The 12066-nt window shown below is 39.1% G+C and overlaps 1 protein-coding gene across 1 annotated transcript in view; it reads left to right on the forward strand.

The window, feature by feature from the left end:
• vstm2a (V-set and transmembrane domain containing 2A) overlaps nt 1-12066 on the forward strand; it is a 75909-nt gene that overhangs the window by 37701 nt on the left and 26142 nt on the right. The gene's annotated exons all lie outside the window — the stretch shown is intronic.

Consider the following 12066-nt stretch of genomic DNA (forward strand, 5'->3'; position numbering starts at 1 on the left):
TGCTGTGAAAAATCAGGGAAAACAGAATCAGCTTGTGGGTGATGTAGCAAGCTTTCAGCATTGTATGCAATCCAGTTGTTTGATTTGAGTCCAGTATGTACATTTTGCCTGCATCTGAACTTTAAAGATGGCCAGTTACATGAGCTGCGTTGTTTTCTTCTATGGCAGTAGTGGAGGTGGAGGAGATGACATTTTTGTGGGTGTTCCTTGTTTTGCTGAGTGTATCTATTATCTACTTTTCAGTATATTTCACAAGAGAGGAGGCATAATGGGAGCCACGAAAGAAAGATCTTGTTCACTTTCACTTTCATGACTCTGGGCTCCTCTATCGAGCCGCTGGCGCATCCATCAATGTGTGGGAGGATGCTGGAGAATGCTGAAGGATGTCTTCAGAATAGCTCTTGTCCTGACTCATACTTTGAGACTGAGGCATCAGACAAGGTCCCTTCCATTTCCGATTCACAACAGGCATATATTCCCTGTATGTCTGCCAAATTCAGTCTGATTTTGAATCTAAAGTAACTGAGCAAAACTTAAAGAGTTCCAACTCGATGACAGACAGAGGATACAGAAAATGTGAAAGTGTAGCTAATGAAGAATAGGGCGGCTTGCTGTCTTCAGGACAGCAGCCCTCCTTGTACTGCTGTCATACTGCATCCTGAGCTCTGTTTAGTGGATGTTCATTACTTTAGTTCTTTTAGGGATGAAGGAGGAAGAAATGCATTTTACGTAAAGATTCAGCAACAGATCTGTTGATTGGAGATCAAGGAAGGAGTTTGATTCTCCCTTTACAATCATGAAACTAATCTTGAATGTTTTTAGTAATAAGTATGAGGCATTATGGGAACATCATAAGGGAACACTGTTTGCATCCTAAGGTGTACCCAGTCATATAAACTGGCCTCATAATCCTTGGCTATTGCATGTCCATGCCAAGTAATCATCAGACCTAATGAGTCCCAATGCTTTTTTGTGTTTAGCTACTTATTCTCTTAAAGTTAAATTGAACTTTGGTAGAGTGTTGGGTTGTATAGTTACCTGGGTATTACATGAGTCCATATGCTGGTGGAATATCCTTATTATTTGCTTTGTGCTCCGCTGAGCTGGTAATCCAGAATACTGTACTTTCTATCTAATAATGTAATTCATTCACTTCCACAGTATGGAAAAATAGTTTCTAAAATAACACTTTTAGTGCATAAAGAGACATAAAGCTAGCAAATTATGCCGATATAAAAATCAAGACGTCCCAGTCACATTTTTTTTTTTTTTAAGAAATTAAATGTCTCTTTTCTTGTTATTTTCACATTTGAATTGGAAAGTAGATCCAGCAGGTAGCGTCTGCAGTAAACCTCCGCATAGTAACCTTTGGCCAGGGAGAAACAACCTGATAGTACTTTCAGAAATAATTGTAATTACACAAAAAAATGGGCTATTTTTTATGAGGCCTGGTAGACTATTCCTGTACTGTATATGGTAGTAGTTTAATGTATTTTATGTTTTTTAAAACTGTGCCGGCTGCTTGTCAGCTTTGTTTAATATGTATTTTCTTTTGAGCTCTGGGATTGGAATGTCTCGTGCACTACTCAGGTCCCTTGGTGAGCAACCATGGTAATGGCGGGAGGGACATAGCAACAATGCCCATGAAGGCTATCCTACTCCTGATGGCAACGCACAAAATAACAAACAAACAAACAATAGGGTACTGCAATTGGGTAATGCTATTTTTTTTCTCTGAGGAGGTAAAAGCTAAAACTGGTATGTATTCACATAATTTTAGAATGCTCAAGAGACCAGGGCATACCTCCTGAACCCGGACTGTCCAAGGTAAACCAGGATGTCTGGTCACCCTAGAAAACCAGGATGTCTGGCCATCAGTGCAGCTGATGGCCAGCATCAGTGCAGCTGATGGCCAGCTACAGAATGCCCAACAAGATCCAACTGCTGACTGTTGGCTTTGTGTGTCAGGAGCTCGACAACAGGAACAGCTAATAGTAATCTTGTCTGTGTGTGTCACATTCTCATGAATTTCCAGACGGCTCCTCTTGCAACAGTGAAAACTTTGTTGCTTTGGGAACTCATATAACAGTCTTGATTGCCAGCCCTCTTTTAAGCTGACACACATACTGCTAATTGGCATTCAACTTGATATGACTTGCTTGTGTGGCTCTCTTTGTAATTATGATCTACTTTTTTCAAAGTTGAAGTCCTATTTTCATGTGGCGTCACCATTATTTTATCCACCCCCTGAGGGTCTGTTCAGCAGTCTCACATATTACTGTAAGCAGAGCACTACTAATTTTGGTGCATTTAAAAGCAGACTGCTTTTTTTCCGGCAATTGCATGGTATGCTTCAAAACTCTTCCATTTTTTTTAGTTTTTGTGAACTAATTAGGATACACATGTAGGTTATTTATATATTGTTCTTTTTGTGGATCAGCCTCCCTTCCCCACTAACTGAAGTGTCATAGATTCACTGCCCAAATTAAACTCAAGTGACAGTATGATCGCTGGTGGGTAATTTTCTATTTTCCTTTTTTTCCTTTGTGAACATTTTTCTATTTTCTTACATGTAATTACTTACTTAAAAAACATGATTTTTTTTGCTATTTTTCTAATTGAATTTCCCCCATGTTGTTGAGAGAAATCAAGGGAATTAGCTCAGGTCTCAAGGGGTTAATTCACAAGGCGTCGCTATGTCACAAAAATATGTATGAGTGATTATTATTAGTCTTAATCTCACCACTTTGAAATTACTTGTAAGACACCTGGACAATTCCATAATTAACACAGACTGACATATCCTCTGATATCAGAGTCCCAAGGGCAAAGTCATTTAAAGTGGGGGTCCTGGGCTTAATGAGAGTCAACTTGGGGGTCCAGAACATGAAAATGTGTGAAAACCCCTGTTCCACACAGCAGTCAGCAGCATTTCATCCCTTTGCTAGAAAAGTATCACACAAAGCAGGTCAGTAAACATGCATACTGCATACAGTTTACAGATATCACCTTCAAGGATTTCTGCACGTTTGAAACAGCTGCTTCTCAGCGCCTCTTGGAGCCAGCAGTGTGCAAAGTTACAAGTGCAGCTTTAAAAACTTGACTAAAGCTTTCATGACTCAGTGTTCCCCTCAAATGTCACCCCACCACTCTCTCATTAAGCATTCCCATTGTGAGTAGTAAGTACTTTGTCATTCTGGTAGCCGTCGACTTGAATTGACATTTCACTCAGTATCTCTCATTTCATTCAGTGTCCCTTTGAGACTGCCTTTGCCTCTGTCCTCTCATTTCCAGTCCTGCCATTTCACCTTTTTGTCTTGCTGGAAATGGATTAGCCAGCCTTAACAAAAAATTAAACTGTCCAATCAATTGGAGCTTCTCTTAGATGCACTGCAGATTAATTTCTGTGCTTGTTCATCACATCTCTTTTCAACAGGACATTTGGCGGTCTTACAAGTTGAACCTCGCTTATGCGGCGGCTGATGCAGGTAGAAGTTTTAAGAAAGGGTTTTAAGAAAGGGCAGATCCAGTGTATCAAGAGGTAACTTTCAACAGAGGAGGAAAGAGAGATGGCCAAAATAATAAGTTAAATAGAAGCATAGTCACCAACATTCCCAATTCTCCCAAGAGAATTCACATTTTTATGCCTCCTCTCCTGGTGGTCTCATTTGTCCTAATTTTCTCGCTTGTTTTTTTGTTTTGTTTTGTTTTTTTCATCAAATTTCAAAATGGACCCATTTACTGTATTTGTTAGAAACAGTGCCAGGTTCACTGCTGTGAGCTATTCGGTCCCCATATAACGGGAGTGGGAATTGTGTCCACATTCTTGGAACAAAGTCTATCACATTCCCAATAGGTGTTGGACTCTGCCAAGACTGTGCTTTGTCTCCAATTCTGTTTGTGATTTTCATGGACAGGATTTCAAGACGCAGTCAGGGGGTGGAGGGTGTCCAGTTTGGTGACCACAGAGTTGTGTCTCTGCCTTTTGCAGATGATGTGGTTGTATTGGCCTCATCAAGCTGTGACATCTAGCACACACTGGGGCAGCTGAGTGTGAAGCAGTCGGGATGGGGATCAGGACCTTTAAGTCCGAGGCTATGGTTCTCTGTAGCAAAAAGATGGTTTTCCCCGTCAGGGACTGGAATGGATTACTGCCTCAAGTGAAGGCATTCAAGAATCACAAGGTCTTGTTCACAGTGAGGATAAATTGACAGATGGATTGGGGCAGAGGCTACATTTATGCAGTCATCGTACTGGAGCGACATGTTGAAGGAGGTGAGTCTGAAGGCAAAGCTCTCAATTTACCAGTCGATCCTCATTCCAAGACTCACCCATGGCCACAAGCTTTGGGTAGTGAAGAATGAGATCTTGGATAGATGTAGCAAGAATGAGCCTCCTTTGCAGGTCAGCTGGGCTCACCTTTAGGGTTAAGATCTCAGACATCCCGAAGGGGCTTGGTGTAGAGCTGCTGCTACTCCTCATTGAAAAGAACCAGTTGAGGTGGTTTAGACATCAGGATGAATCCCAGGTGCCTCCCTGAGGAGGTGTTCAAGAAACATCAGACTGGGATTAGATTTCGGGGCAGACCCAGAACCCACTGGGAGGACTGCAGAGCCTATTTGGCCTGGGAACTGGGAGGAGATTGTGGATTTGGTCAGGAAAAAGGAGGCCCCTGATTTCCTTTTCTTTTCCAGATAAGCAACAGCAAATTGATATATGAATGTTAGAAACAGTAACACATGAAATCTTGGCCCTATATTGATATTCCTGTTTCTGAATGGTTAACAATTATATTATACCAACAATGCAGTTCTCCCCTCCAGACAGGCAGACTAGACTGCTTCTGTTTTGGCTAAGTCGATAAGAGAATCTAACATTCTACCAAACGCTTATTTGAGCTATAAAACAGTGTCATGTCTAAGCTATTGTTAAGGTGGGAACCTCAACATGAGATCTGAATGGGCCTTTACCGACATAAAAAAAAAAAAAAAAACATAGGATGGTAATATTTTACTCATTATTTTACTCAGATGCAGATGACTTCCTTCGTCATCATGTTATTACAAATGGATGTAAACAGTGAAATAGCAAGTAATTTTTCAGAATTTACATTTTTTCACATACAATAACTTTATGCAATTTCTGGATGCTAAAGGCTTGCAAGAATTAAAAGTTCTGTTAATTTTCAGAAATTAATGGAAGTAAAGGTGAAACATCTTTAAATGTAGGTGAAATATATTTAAATTTACACCAGTGAAACATCCCCTGCATAACTATGCGCAGAGGCAGAAGATGAAACCTCTCACTCCAGGAGCAGCTCTTGGAATAACGTGCCCTGGCAACAACAGTCATGGCTGCCAGTGTGTCATGAATAAAAGCTGGACTATGATGGTGACACAGATTTTTACTGATCTTTTTCTTTGTGTTGTTGCTTCTTACAATAATCGTCTACCTCCTGTTTCAAGTGTGCCTTGGCACCGCCTCACAGCTGACAGGAGTATTCCTCCGCTCCTTAATTTAAGTAACATTCGCTTGTCAATGGATCATTTACCCTTCACCAGATAAAGCAATGGAGTAATTGTACACAATTCAAGCGCTCTCATGTTTTTTAACACACACAATTGCAGGCTTTACGTATAATTAACATAGCTCTTGTCAAAAAGCAATGGCCTGTGAAGGGGATTAGTCTTTGCATGTGAATGGAGACCCCTGTCAGCAGTGGGATGTAATTAGGGTTAACAACGAAGCTTAGACCAAAACATCTCCAAGCGGGAGTAAGTGAGCGTTGTAATTAGGAAACACTTCACAGGGTGCACTACTGTGCTTTATGTACTTTAACTTTACACCCACTATGCCCTCACTTTGTTCAGAAGAGGGAACCACTACTGCACAGTGCTTTATTTGAAAGATATATTTGGAATGCGTTTAGCCTTCAACAGATAATATTTTATCTGCTGTGATTAAGTTGCCGCATTTGTAATGGAACTTGAGGGAGCCAAGCACCATATACATCCATAATAATTGTTGATCTGAGCATACTCAAAAATTTGTAGGTGGCGTAGATATTGTAGCTTCCGCTCTTGTGTTTTCTTTGCTTTGCAGTGTCACTTCCTTTCGGAACTGAAGTGGGTGGTTGATGAATATTTACAAGATCAATGATCTTGCATAGAACATTCTCCTACTCAGAAAAGTAGGGGAAAAGCTGCTCTCTTATAACATGGCTCTTATGTTGTTGCTGGCTTGTAGAGATGCAGTGTTTAGCATACTGAAATTGATCTGCTTGAAGTAAAAATGCATCTCCACATACTCTTACAGTATTACATATTGTCAATTTGTGATGTTCAGTTTATTCCAGGAGTTAATTTTTGATTAAGTGTAATTTACAGAGCACCTGCCTTGTTTACTTCTGTTTCATTTAGTGATTTCCTGCATTTCCTAAAATGCCTTTTGACAACCCCAGTGAAGGGGAGTGAACTTGCTGCTTGCAGTCAAAACTGGCTGTGTTGTATTCTGGTCTATTGAGGCTGTCGCTGGAGGAGAAATTCCGCTCTGTGCCTCTTCCACAATGGATTTCTCCCTGTATGATTGGTGAATGTGGGCTCAAAATGGCAGCTGTGGAAAGAAACCCTTGCTTCTTTTAAATCTCAAAGGGACAGGATTCACAATTAAGCCTATTGGCACTGCTGATTTGCGGCCTCGTAAATCCAATCCGCTCTGAATCATGTGTAGATCATGGGACACGGGGAACTTGAAGCTGCAGCATCAGCCTCCTGCTACAGTGAATCACCTCGGGTTTTTATTTGGGCTGCCGACTGTGGTTGCTGTCGTTGACAAAAAAGTAAGGCAAAGCAGATGGAGGTGCAGATGGAGTGAACTACATAAAGGCCGTAACTGTGTCACTACCGTGCATCAAGATAAAGATGGCTATTTTACGATAGGGTTTCTAATCGGTATTATCCTCTTGGCCTCACGAGCAAAAGTTGTGATAACGGAACTTAACTCTGTTTTACTGTTGTTTACTTTACTTCTCCGAGCTTTGGTCAACTGTGGTGTAACCCAGAGGGTTTGACTTATTTCCCAGAACTATCTCTGAACTCTGATCTTTTGTATCTAAAATGCTTGACGGAAAAAAGAGATGCAGAATATAAACTCAAAAATAAAATAAAATAAAAAAAAAAAGGCTGCTTGTAATTTAAACACATTATGAATAGCAACTGTAGATAACTATGTAACTATGTTTGACTGCATTGTCCCTGTCAAATAAATAAATAAATAAATAAATATAAGAGCATGGGTGAATTATGTGATTTACTTGCTGTTACAGTTGTTACAGATGCTACTAAAAAGCAAGATTGCTTACTTAAATATGGATTAAAATTGAAGCATGTGAGTAAATATATGTATGTGTGTATATTATGTAAAGTACAGGTGAAAATTAAAACTTATAGCACATATTTTGAGAATGGAATATATTACAAATTCTATTATATTGTTATTAATGTCAGAGGGGGAAAGAGTCCTAGAAATGTCTACTCAAGTAGAAGTGCTGTTACTTTGCTCAGATTTTACTTAAGTAAAAATTTACTTACGTAAAAGTAAAAAGTATCTCATTTAAAATGTACTCACAGTACAAGTTACTTTTTGGGAATAACTTTGTTAGTTGAGAAATTCTAAACGAGCACAAACTTCACTCTAGATTCTTTTAACTGGAAATTTGAAACCTTGGGGAAAAAATACACCAACAGAGCAAAGCCAGAATACTCTTCTACTCTTTATGATACTCTTTATGACGGTCAAGTTTCAATATTTATGGAGAGCCAACCGAACGTGAACTGTGATGAATAGGATCTAAAATATAGCAAAGTACAATACTATTAAGTAATAGTAAAACTGCTATCTTAACTCATAAAAGTACAGGTATACTAAAAAAAACTACTCTGTTACAGTAATATGAGTAACGGTAGCCTCATTCTTTACTTTCACCCAAAGTATTCAAAGTATTTTAGTCTCTCTTACTCAAAAATGATTGTAATGCAAGTCACATTTCAGCACAGTTACATGTTATTAAATCTTGTCATATTTCCTTTGTACCATTTTTTTTTTCATGTGTATTTCAAAGTGCTCCTGCTAAGCTGCCCCCTGCTATGCAAACTAGTGACGATCAGCGTCTGACCACATGCAGAGTGTCTGACACATATCCTCCATTACCATATCTTAAGATTAAAGGGCTTAATGTGCCATTTAAAGTGCATGACCTCAGTCTAACCTCATCTGTGTCTTCATGCCATGCTTGCAAAACTTATGATTGCCGGATAAACTCCAGCCTCTTCCGAAGACTTGCTTTTATTATTATTCTTTTTCTTTTTCTGTTTTTTTTTTTTCCGGCAGGCGTTCATTGCCTTATGCGAACGTTAATGCAAAAATTCCCATAGGCCTGTGTGTTTATCATCCAGGGTCAGGGCCGTCATGAGATTCCATCCTATCTCAGTGAACGCTGTAATATAATCATAACAGCGCAGTAAGTAGTGAGTCTATATTTCATCTTAAACGATAACCATTTTTCTTTATGTGACATTAATTTAGTTCCAGGAACTCCAGGACGCTTTTCTGATGCACAATAATTGCAGCACACATTTTACAAGAAGTCAATTTGAGATTTGCATGAAGAATGGCAGCGTGTCATGGTGGAAGGGTTTTGCAATAAAGAGACAAGCGATTGAAATTGAGATACTTGCAAGCGACCACGGCTTTGGCTCAGAAGGCACTCATGCGATAGAAATGAAATATAAATGGGAAAATAATGGGGGTTTACTTCAGGAGTGCCATTGAAAACTTTTGTATTGCTGTCAGGAGCTCAAAACTTACTCTAGGGAACATTTGTCAGCTCAACAGTCGGCATTCGGATAAAAAGAAACTCATTCTTGATAATAGAAGACTTTAAAAGAGTGAAGTGCAACGAGAAGAGCAGTTTTCTCTGCAAATGCTCTAACACGTTTGCATTTTTATTTCTTCCAATGAAAGAAATTGGAACATTTTATGGGCAGATAATGCTCTGCTCAACACACAGTAGTAACCTCTGAATGGCCCATAAACGTCTATTACACTTGATGATAAATGCCAGGATTCCAAATTGATATTGGAAATTCATTAAGTCACAAAAACCTTAATTGCATTTGTACAGTGGTGGATGATTAATAGGCTCACAGTCATAAAATGCCACTTAATTTTTTAGTTTGCAAAGTGCCTGCAAATTCAACAGTCAATTTGGATAAAGTGTTCAAAAAACACTGGAATGTATAAATGTGAACACAGATGGATTACTTCTTTTTGTTCTCACAGACTGAGCAGGATAAACAATGATATCCAGCAAAAAGCACAATTTAGATTCTTCTCAAGACTGAAAGCAGTTGCTTTTTGTTTGTATTTTATATTTTTCTATTTAATACTGAGGTATAATTGGTCCAGTGATCCTGATAACATTTGTCAGATATGCCTAACAAAGCCTGTTGTAGCCGAACTAAGTTGGCGTTGCTCTCTAAAACAGAATTCAGAATGTTTACTGCATGATCCTGGTCCGATGCCACCTCCTATATTCAGCAGTAGTAATTATATTGACTAGTATATAATTTGTCTACTGGTCCTGATGCTGTATCCTGAATTTTAGGCAAGATATGCAGTGTCAGTTATACATTTAAATCTGTAACCTTGACCAAGGTGTGGCATTTTTTTTCTTTATAATATTCTGTGCATTGTTTTCAGTTGAATTCTTTTTTTCCCCTGGATTTCTTTGATTTGTGTACCTTAGAAGAGCTGTGGGGTTGTGGCAGATATTTCATCCTATTCCTGTGATCCTTGACAGTTCAATCAATATTTCTGAACCTCAACATTTTTCTTCCACTGCAAGAAACTAGACAAGCAATGAGGGACATCCTGGTGGGGCAGCCGGCCAAGGCACACGCCATGCAGGCAGAACGTCCTGGGTTCACATTTCACCAAGGACGTTTGTTCCACATCTGCTTCTCAAATATATCAGCCCAACAGAGCTGATATTTAATGGATGTAATGTTTTGTTTTTATTTACATGACTATTGTCATGTAAATATAAATATACATCACTGTAGTCATCACTGTAGGCAGACCCAGTTTTCCTATTGTGCACTATGCCAGCAATGCTCACTACATTGGGTTCTTAAAAGGGATAGTTCACCTATTTCGAAAAATGTGATATTAATTCATTTCCCTCCTAGCTATTAGGTAACATTGTTAATAATAACTGCCTTAATTCACTCAAATTGTTAAATCAACAAAGTTTGATGATGTGTAGCAGATTTTTTCACAGCCTGAAATGTTCACAGTTAAAAAGAAACGTATGTGACACACCTGAAACGTATGTGAGCTAGAGGAAAAGAAGAAGCTACCCACATTACTTACCAGCTATCTTTTAGTACTCTGGAGGAAGTTGCTATTTTTGTCCTTCAACATACATCTATGTGTTCAATGAAGAAAACAAGCAAACTCAAGCAATTTACTTCTGTCTCTGTGGTGGCTACTGTTTATACAGGAAGTTCAATTCAGTTCAGAAAAATTTATTAGTCCCAAAGGGCAATTCATTTCTAGATGAACATTCATGTAGATGAAAATAAATGAATAAGTACATTAGCAGCAGCAGTTAAACATCAGCATCCACATCAACAATAACATCAGCATAGTAGTGACAAGTGCATGGATCAGCAGGTTAGAATATCTGAAACCAGACGTCAGTCTGTAGTTGGCTACTATGAGCATTTAGTAGCCTGATAGCAGAAGAAATGAATAAATTCATATAGTGATTTGTTTTCCGTTCAGGCACATAATAGTGCCAACCAGAGGGCATAACTGAAAATTCCCTGAAAAGTGAAATGCAGAAATTATCAGATCTTTGTGAATTTGTTGATTTTGATGACAGCAAAAATAGTTACAAACAGTATGATGCATGTGGAGCATCCAGCCAGTATCCAGCACTCAGTACCAATGAGAGGAAGATAGCACCACTACGTAACAACTAAGAAGGAAGTCAAATAATATCAGTGTTTTAGAATGGATGAACTCTATCTTTAATAGTACCATACAACACAATGAAGCAATTTCATCATTTTTCCACAGTAAAGTGCCATGTAGAATCACTGCTAATGACTAACAAGCTTTCTCCATCGTCTTTGCTCAGTAAAAAATTCATTTCCATTCCATTTTTTTTTCCACAACAGTCAGCATGAATGTATTTCAATTTGAAGTGCATTTCGTGCCTGTGCCATGTATAGTGAGGTAGTAGGAAGATCCACAAAGTCTGCATAAGGACGAAGGCAGGGTGGTAGATGGGTCCAATCATCCCGACTTTAACTCAGGTGACCAAGGTTCAAGTCCAAGACAAGACCAGTGTTCATTTTCATAGACTGAGACCATGTCCATTTTCCGGGTTTGGTGCCTAAACCTAACGTTAACCATACTCTAACCTTAACCTTAACTGACCAATTTGATTTGTGTCCATATACACAAAAAATGGACAATTCTTGTCCCTGGATATGCGGATTAAATTTCATGACTATTGCGTAAACTCCCATGAAACAGAATTGCTATGGTGGCATTGTTTTCATCAGTGTAGTGTGTGAGCAGTGCAACAGAGCGAAATGCCTTTCAGTCGCACTCTTTATCCTTCTTAGGTGACGTATATAGACTGCACACCCAGCCCATATAACCACTGTGAAGTTTGTAAAAGAGGTGGCTGAAACTGATGACTTAAGACAGTCCATGCCAAGACTGAGCACAATTAATGCTGCCTTGCCATTCAAGACAACATCTCCCAGATACAATGGTGGGTGCCAGGTCCCTCTGTGCAGTAAGTGAAGATGTAAGAGTCATGCATACATGCAGACAGGGAAAGCTATGGCTCCTAATTTTGCTCATTAATCACCTGTCAGCAGGACATCCTCCAGAGTAAGCGCTGGTTTCTCCAAGGTAATTACAGCACTTGACAGAATGCTCTCTACTGCAGATACTCATGAGTAGCGGTGTTATACCTTTCCTGTCCTT

The sequence above is a fragment of the Myripristis murdjan genome, chromosome 20, assembly GCF_902150065.1.
Source record: "Myripristis murdjan chromosome 20, fMyrMur1.1, whole genome shotgun sequence".
NCBI classification, from domain to species: Eukaryota; Metazoa; Chordata; class Actinopteri; order Holocentriformes; family Holocentridae; genus Myripristis; species Myripristis murdjan.